The sequence below is a fragment of the Labeo rohita genome, chromosome 6 (genome assembly GCF_022985175.1).
Source record: "Labeo rohita strain BAU-BD-2019 chromosome 6, IGBB_LRoh.1.0, whole genome shotgun sequence".
NCBI classification, from domain to species: Eukaryota; Metazoa; Chordata; class Actinopteri; order Cypriniformes; family Cyprinidae; genus Labeo; species Labeo rohita.
Genome location: NC_066874.1, coordinates 33,426,127 through 33,435,685, shown reverse-complemented (window position 1 = coordinate 33,435,685; position 9,559 = coordinate 33,426,127). Strand labels below are relative to the sequence as shown.

Sequence of the window (9,559 nt, the reverse complement as noted above, 5' to 3'; positions counted from 1 at the left end):
CTGTTGCTCCAGATGAGTGAGAGCTTGATGAGGTGAGGAGGGATCGCTGGAGGTCAGGCCTGTGCTCGCTTGCCCCCGCGGACGGCTTCATTAAACGAGATAAGGAGACCTGCTGGAGAGGAGATTGAAGATACTGGAGCAGCTGTCTGTGTATCAGACATACAAATAAAACATAGACATTTCCTCCAAGCAGGAAACATACCTATTTTTTTTTTTTAAGAGTGAATGAAGTCTTTTTTTTTTTTTCTACTTACTTACCTATTTAAGGTTGCCTTGTTATTCAGGAACAGTGTCAGACTCAAACTGAGGTTTTGAATAAAACTAATGATTAAAAAAAAAAACTTTTATATTGTTTTTTCTTTTATTTAAACAGAATTTATTTATTTATTTATTGTTGCCCTGCAAATTCAAATTCAAACTAATATGGTTTCAAATAAAAAATTTATTAAAAATTACAATTATTTATTTATTTAGTCCTGCTTTGTTATGCAGGAACAGGATATAATTCAAACTTAAGTTTCTGAATTAAAAAAAAAAAAAAAACATTCCTGCACTGGGTGTTAACGTTGACACATTTCAGGGAACAAAAATAAGGAAGAAAAAAAAATAGATGGCAGCAAATTCAATTTCAGGACCTCCCAGGATTCACTCTTCAACAACAAAATATTACTTATTAAAATATGAATTCATCACAGAAAGTCAGCCTGAAGAATGGCATTACAACAAAATAAAAATAAAACAAAATCAAATTAAATAAACTAATGAAGTTTGGAATAAAAGTAAACATATTACTGCACTGGGTGTTAACCCAGGCACATTCCAGAGAACAAAAATAATAATAAAAATGTTGGCAAATTCAATTTCAGAACCTCCCTGAATTCACTAGTTCAGAAAATCTCAGTAAGAAATAAAGTAAAATAAAAAAATAAACACCAGAACAATAAACAAACAAACTCAAGCAGTGAGTACTGGGTTGTCAAAAAGAGATAGAAATTGTCTGTGGGCTGCTATGAGCTCAACAGCGTTTAGTCCTGCCAGTCAAATGCACTTTCAGCAGTCCAACACACTGAGATATTTCAGAACTTTAATGGACCGTAAGTGTGAAGTGATCTGCAAATCATGAATGTTGTGTTACCACACACATCATTATTCACTCTGGGGGTTTGAACACACACACACACACACACACACACACCTCCCTGTAGAGCTCTGAAGATCTGGGGATGTGAGACGTTTCCTTGCGTTTCCATTTCTAAAGGAATTTCTTTCTCAGTGATCCCTCAGTATGATCCCACCTATGTGAAGTACAGAGAAAAATATAACGCTTTATTGAGTCAATGAGTCATGTTTGTCATGTTTCTGAGTGAGAATAGTTGAACTTAACCAAACTGTTACAAATTTGATTTGGTTGGAATCAATAAACATGAAGAAACACTTTTTTAAGAATGACCATTTTTGTCATAATCAGTGTTGGAAAGTTACTTTTAAAAGTAACGCATTACAATATTGAGTTACTCCCTAAAAAAAGTAACTAATTATGTTAGTTACTTTTTATGGAAAGTAATGCGTTACATTACTTTTGCGTTACTTTTTAAATCTGGGCAAGGCTTGCTTGTTTGTTTTTAATATAAAAAGTTCTATTTTGGCAAATGTAAATGCCTTTTCACACCAAAAGCCTCAGGCTTTGAGAAAAGTGAATTCACGTGTGTACAGTAGACCGCAGAAGAAAAAATATCAACTCTTCAGCAATACAAAAAAAGGAAAACTAATGTTAGATTATCTTGAGTCATTTTTGCTTATTAGTATGGTGGAATTGGATCACTGAACGTCGGCAGCAAAGACATTGGTTAATAAAATGGTATTAATTGCTTAAGTTAAAAGATATGTGTATTATTTAACATATTTAATTATTGCAGGTTTGCGTCATTCTGAGTTGAATTTCACAGTTTTTGTTCATATTAATGAACACTGAATCTGTTTTTTGTGAGTGAGATGAATTAATGCATGTTCACATTTATTCTAAAACTAATATCTTACTCCCGATTTCTCTCAACATAGGGAAAGGAGAGCTTTTAATCAATAAATGGGGGATAAGTAACTGGCGTTACTTATTTGAAAAAAGTAACTCAGATATTTTCTTTGTCAATTAAAAAGTAATGCGTTACTTTACTAGTTACTTGGAAAAAGTAATAATATTACGTAACTTGCGTTACCCCCAACGCTGGTCATAATCATGCAGGTTTAGCTTGAGCTCACGCCTGCAGGAGCTGCTTCACTTCTCTGCCAAAACTCCAGCAGAAGTTGCTCTGGCAGACTGTGATGATGATGATGATGATTATGATGATGATGAAGGTGAGTTGATCCACACTCCTGTCCTCCCTCTGTGCTAAAAAGCCTTCAGAGGCGTCTGTCTCTTCACCTCGCCAGCTCTATCTTCCCCTGGAGCTCCTCATTCATCAGCAAAACCTGCAAGACAAGCCAAGACGTTTTTCCAATATGTTTTTTCACTACTTTTATTGCATTTCTAGTACTGCTTCCCTGCTGCTTTAGTGCTGATCTACCTTTAAACTTGTGCTACGGACATGAATGACAAAGCAAATCATGGTGCTTGTCACATTTATTTATATAGCACTACAACACATATAGTTTCAAACAAGCTTCACATTTATAAACAGGAAAATAACAGTTTTCCCACCTACCAAATACATGTTCTATGAACGCAAATGTTCTCATTAGTTTAAGGAAAAGTAATTTCTGAATGTTCAAAACGTCTCGTTTTTTTCTTTCTTTTTTTTTTTTTTTTTTTTTTTGAGGTTTTATAAATATATAATTTCTTTGTTAATCAAACATTATGGGAACATTCCATCTTATCATTTTGCAAATGACAACGTCATGGCAACGTTACTTCTGAATGTTTTCTGAATGTTCTGAAACAACCAGTAACATTTAAAAATTAAAAAAATGTCTGACTGAAACATTCCATGAAGGATGAATAAATAACAGTCATTTATTTATTTATTTGCTAAAATTTTGAGGACATTATTAAATATCAGATAACAAATAACCAGAAGTTAGCCAAAGTTCTGAGAACAGTCCTTGTTAGCTGAGTTAATGTTGGGCATTTTATCAATCATCAGTTATAAAACAGATTCATTTTTAAGTGGACTTCTCCTTTAAGGGTTTATACTGACATTGAGGGAAGTCCCTGAATATAATAACCTGGAAGGTGTGCTCTGTTGACTTGGGCCAGTAAGGAACCACCTAATCATCATGGTTTCAAGTTTTGCATGGGCAAACACACTTCAGAAAATGTAAAAACCCAGTTCTTTATGTTCTTTGCCTCTTCCTCTTGTGCTCTTCGCCAGCACACATTCTCCATTTACTCGAACGCACAGTAACCATAAACTACAGCCAAACTCAAGGAACACAGCAAGCAAACACATCACTGCAGCGAGCGCAGCACAGCCGACACCTCACTGAATCAAACATCTGTCTTTACCAATTACCTTCAACTCTCACCGTGTGCCCTGGAGGAGGAACGCCAGCATATGGGGTTTCATGCCCACCGTCACGCCACTCTCATCCAGCCGCTCAACAGAGAAGATGTCATGATGGAACAATGAAGAGGTCTACGGAACTAGACAGAGTGCAAAATTATTATTTTGAAAGGCTTGATGGCCTTGATTTCGGAGAGCGTATTCGCTGCCTGTCTCTCTCTCCAAACAGGCTTTGCAGTTCGTTTGCTTTGGCAGTCATCTTGGGTTTGTGGTTTGTGTATTCAGGCTCTCAGGGCATCACGGCTGTGCCATGCTTTCAGACCGGCGTGATGTCAGAAACAAGCTTCTGAGATGAAGATGCAACTTGTAGTGAGTTCAAAATATACTTAAACTCAAAGGTGCAAACTCAATAAACACTTCAGCACATGCTATTTAAGTGCAAAAACATGCATTTTATTCACTAATCACCCACAGACAAATAAAACGAGTACTACCACATTTTGGTAGACTCAGTTTTTAATTTCTACTATTGTATTTGGCTACTGCATCAGATCTTGTGCCATGAGCATAATATTTTCACTGCAAAAACTATTTTTCAAAAAATAGTTAAATGGAATGTATTTTATAAGCAACAAACAAACATGTTTTCTATGTAAATTAGATTATTGATTGCCCTTATGCATAAAACTCAGCACCTTTGGGCTGGCTCAGTTTTCTGTTTCTATTTCTATTAATCACTGCAGCAGCAATTTATCAAAAGAAGACCAAACGATGGAGAAGCCAGCCTGCAAGATGGGTAACTGTGTCGTGTTAATTGCATTCAGTACTAATTTTGTGGGTGTGTTTGCACTGTTACCTGATTTGCATAATTCCTTTAGTCAACAGGGTGCTAAAGCGACAGACAGCATGTGCAAACAAACAACACTATTCACTTCATGACAGGGCCATTTTATCATAGAAATCTAGAAATCACTTAAAATATTTCACAGAATTAATAAAGCATTTGCATCCCAATTAAATGTTATTGTAATATTAGATATATTTTTATTTATTTTATATGTTTATATAATCAGAAAAAGAAATGTAGGAGGAAATAGAGCTTTTTGGAATAAATTAAACATCAATACATTTTAAATTATTTAAAACACTTCACAGAATAAGTACAAAACATTAAATGTTTCTATCATATGGCATACTTCCACCAAGCCAATTAAGGAATTTGATTTTATCATCAGAATTTGATTAGAGCATGGGAAGCGATCAGCTATGATATTATTACTTAATATTATTAAACAATTTAGGTGGAGAACTTTCATATTTATTTGAAAGACTATGATTTCTTGTATATTTTAATAATAATTTACACTTATGAATTTATTAAGTAAACAAAGTCAGTTTTGCGTTTACATTCTTTTTAAACGTCTGTGAGGTTCATCAGACGGCACACACTGATGGCAACGAGCCTGTTTTCAGTGTTGCATGAAGAGCATTTGCCAGCAGACCATCATCCTCATGGCCTGTGATGTGCATTCACTAGCCGAGCTTGAGGGGTTTTATTTTTCATCCGAAGGGGGGAAAAGGGTACCCTGCTGTTTGCATTCCACCCTCCGCTGGTGTCAAACCAAGTTTGAGCCGCTACGTTTTGTCAGTTGGCACCGAGGCTCCTTCCTTCACGTTCATCGATTAATGACCTCACTTATTCAAAAACAAACAACGGCAACTTCCCCCTGGTATTCCAGTCAAAACACGCCAGCCCGGCCGTGTCCGCAGCACCCCGGCCAAATCAGCACCAGATGTCCCTAAATCGCTTTTTTTTTTTTTCTCTTCCACCATCCCTCTTTCCTGTCTGAAATTTCACATTCCAAGAGGACATGGATCTGCCGGAATCTCCGAGATTTGGTTTGCTGTTGTGAACTAGATGAGATCTTAAAAACCTGCTACATAGTGAGGGTGTGAAATAAGACTTGCATGTCAGACATGCATTGCTGCATTAACACATGTATGCATGTACAAACATTTAAGCATGCAAAGTTGCTCAGACTGCCACATTTCACTAATATTGTTCAAGGCAATACAGTGCATACATGCACCAACACAACATGCATTAAATATTTAGTGCCTCCATGCATTTTTGCATTTAAACATGCATGCATGTACAAAAATGTAAGCATGCGTAGTTGCTGAAATTGAAATGTCAAATATACAAGCCAGTGAAATGCATACATATGCATACTAACACAAAAAGCATCCAAAATAGGATACAATAAATGTTTAGTGTCTCCATTTATTGCTGTATTTGCACATGCACACATGCACAAATATTTAAGCATGCAAAGTTGCTCAAACTGCCACATTTCACTTATAATGTTCAAGGCAATACAGTGCATGCATACATCAAAATAACATGCATTAAATATTTAGTGCCTCCATGCATTTTTGTACATGTACAAAAATGTAAGCATGCATAGTTGCTGCAGTTAAAAGGTCAAATATACAAGCCAGTGAAATGCATACATATGCATACTAACACAAAAAAACATTCAAAATAGGATGCATTAGACATTTAGTGTCTTTATGCATTTCTGCATTTACACATGCGTGCACAAACATTAAGTTGCTCAAACTGAAACATGTCAAATATCAGTATAGTGCACATGTCCACACACTAACACAAAAAGCACCCGGGGGAGGATGCATTAAACATTTAGTGCCTCCATGCATTGCTGTGTTTACACATGCACGCATGCAAAAACATTTAAGCAAGCAAAGTTGCTCAAACTGACACGTCTAATATATGAGCCAATGAAATATGCATACTAACATAAAAAGCATCCAGAATAGGATGAATTAAATGTTTAGTGTTTCCATACATTGCTGTATTTACACATGCATGCATGCACAAACATTCAAGCAAGCAAAGTTGCTCAAACAGATACACGTCAAATAAACATGCCAAAAGAGTGCACACACACACACACTAACACAAAAAACACCAGCACAAGGATGCATTAAACGTTTAGTGCTTCCATGCATCAGTGCCATGCGGCTCTTTGAAGCTGAGCACGTCTCAGTAAGGGCTGACAGTATGCATCGGCTCCTGCCAAAGAGACAGCAAATCGGCCCATTAGCCCACCCAAAGCTGTCCAACACCCTGCCTGTCGACACACACCATTCACACCGCTCCTTCAGCCAGGAGGGAAGACTAATTTACTTTTCCACTTCACTGCAATAGGAAAACAACAGCCCTGCAGTGCCTAAACAAAAGAGCCACTTGAGAGGTGATAGCAGCACCTCTGGAAGCTTCCACACTCTCAGATAAAGCCTATTTAGCAAGACAGCAAACACACATGCGCACTGTCTCTCTCTCTCTCTCTGTATGACGGAGTGTAAATAGCTCCCAGTGTTGTTTTTAGGGCTCAGGAGGACCCCGGGGCTCTGCGCTGGACCCGCTTAGAGAGCGAATCAGTGCGTTTGAAGTCCGAGACGGGTTGATGGGCCTCGATTTATGGCTGTCTTCATCTCTCCTTACCCCTTTCACTGACATATAAAGAGGCCCGAGATGTCTGTGAGGAGGTGCGGATAGGTTTGGGTTAATAAAGCTGCCTATAATGTACACTTTCAGGACCTTTTAACATTTGTACAATTTTGTTTACTGTTACATAATTAAAAACCAAAAACTGCCTGGATCCTATATGATTTCATTTTATTTGCAAGGTGCAAATGTTTCAATAGCATTTTCTGTAGAAATCACACAGAACTGATATAATATGTCAAATTAGGTAAAAGATTTAAACACAATTAAATAATCAATTTATTGCAACTTATTATACTGAAATAATATTTTATATATTATTAATTCTATTTATAATTAAATCATATTATATGTGACCCTGGACCACAAAATCAATTTTTTAATTGAGATTTAAATACACATTTAAATAAGCATATTGAATAAATAAGCATTCCATTGATGTATGGTTTGTTAGGATAGGACAATATACAACTATTACAATTATTTGAAAATCTAGAATCTGAGGGTGCAAAAAAATCAAAATATTGAGAAAATTGCCTTTAAAACTGTCCAAATGAAGTTCTTATCAATGTATATTACTAATCAAAAATTAAGTTTTGATATACTTATGGTTGGAAATTTACAAAATATCTTCATGGAACATGATAATAATCTGTTTACAGAAACAAAATATTTTACACAAAGCACTCATGCTAAACAACTACAATTCCATGAAATTACCATAATTTTTGAAACTGCATGGTTTTGGACACTACAAAAATGCCAATACATGTTTTGTTTTTAATATAAATAACCAGATTAAAGTAAAAAAAAAAATATATATATATATATATATATATATATATATATAAATTCAGATAAACTGGGAAACACTTCGGCATGCATTATAATGCCACTCACAATTTTTTAGGATTTTGGATTTATGGCGCTAAACTACACAACATTGGCAAAGTGTCAATTAAAAAAAATTCAATAAAATACATTTTAAAAAGTCAGAACAACAAATTCACAAAGCAGAAACTCTGAAATGTGTATTTTTACTCTTGTAAAAAAATAAATAAATAAATATTGCCTTGATCCCTGTATTAAACACTCATCCACACTAGAGCGCGGAACAGCAGATGAGTCCCGGACGGCCACAGTGGCAGGGGTTTAAAGGGGAATCTTGTGGGAAGGAAAAGCTCTCATTGCTTGGGATCTGCTTGTGTAAACAATCGGGTTAATGAAGCTCACCGCTCCTAATCCCACCTCCCCCTCCTGACCCGCCCACCCCTTAATCCCACCACACAACCCCAACCTGTCAATCACATTGCCCCGGGGCACAGGCTGAGCATGTGTGTGTGTGGATCAAGGTGAATTTCAGAGCCTGAATCATACTCAAGCCCAGTTGAGGGCAAAGAGGAGCACAAGTTTAATCAACTCCATATGAATGTGTTTCCAGCCGAATGAGGCACTTCAGCGGCGTTACAAACACTTACATCATGACCCGCTGCTCTGGGGTTGAAAATCAAGGCATTTATGGGCCTTCTTAAGGGCACGTATGACTAAAGCACAAGCCACACATGATGACGTGCACGAGAGAGATTTATCACAAGATAATGGATTTCTTTTGTATATTACGATAAAAGTCACAGTACATAATATGTTTCTTTTATCTATATCTAAATCTACATCTATATATTTTTTGTTTTGTTTTGTTTTGTTTTATTTTGCTTTAGAATTATCCTAAAGGTGTTTTTATCCATTATTTGGGAATAAGTGCAGGAATTTTCTGTTGCTGTAACCTCAGCGCTGTAACCTCAAGCAAACCTGTTGTTATATAAATATACATTATGCACCCTGTGCCTCTCGTTACCCTGGGGCTGTAAAATGGGTGTTAACCAGCAACACCATCTCTTCCTAAGGAAGTGTTTACAAATCTGTTCCCTACTTAAAACTTTAAAACAATCCTTAAGAGCAAACAGAGCTGTGAGCTTTAGGAACCAACACAAATCTGGAGTGTCTGAGGACATTGTTTCCATCCCCAGAGAAACAACATTTGTTATGAGCTGAGCCGAGGCAGATATATTACACCATCTTCACTTTCATCTTGAAGGCTGGTTTCATATACACCAGAATCATACATGCACTTTGACCTGAGTAAACATGATGTTTGAAAATGTGACGTTTGCTCTGGTGGAACAGTCTATGTGCACTTAAAAATAAAGTTCTTCACCTTAAGCAAAGAACCTCGAAAGTAGTCGATATGACTTGAATAATGATTCATATTGTGATGATTCAAATTGTCTGTTCACAAACTCATAGGACCTAAGAAGGCTTGACTTAAAGACATACAGACTACATTTGAGGTATTGTTTTGTCTTCTGTTGACAGTTGTGGTCTTTATGAACTGTAATTACATAGAAATATAAAATATGAAATCATTTAAAAACACATTTTTCATCATCAGTATCATGACTCACCTTATCAGTTGTCATACTACCATACGTACTATCATAACAAAAAGTACTATGCGTTTACCACAATCAAG

At 36.2% G+C, this 9,559-nt stretch overlaps 1 long non-coding RNA gene across 1 annotated transcript; it reads right to left on the bottom strand.

Annotated features, from left to right (window-relative positions):
* LOC127166492 (uncharacterized) lies at nucleotides 1-2,388 on the bottom strand. The gene is made up of 3 exons (XR_007827914.1): nucleotides 2,214-2,388; nucleotides 1,196-1,295; nucleotides 1-112 (listed from the first exon to the last, which is right to left on the bottom strand). It is a non-coding gene; the product is annotated as an uncharacterized LOC127166492 (long non-coding RNA).
* Between the last annotated feature and the right edge of the window lie 7,171 nt (nucleotides 2,389-9,559).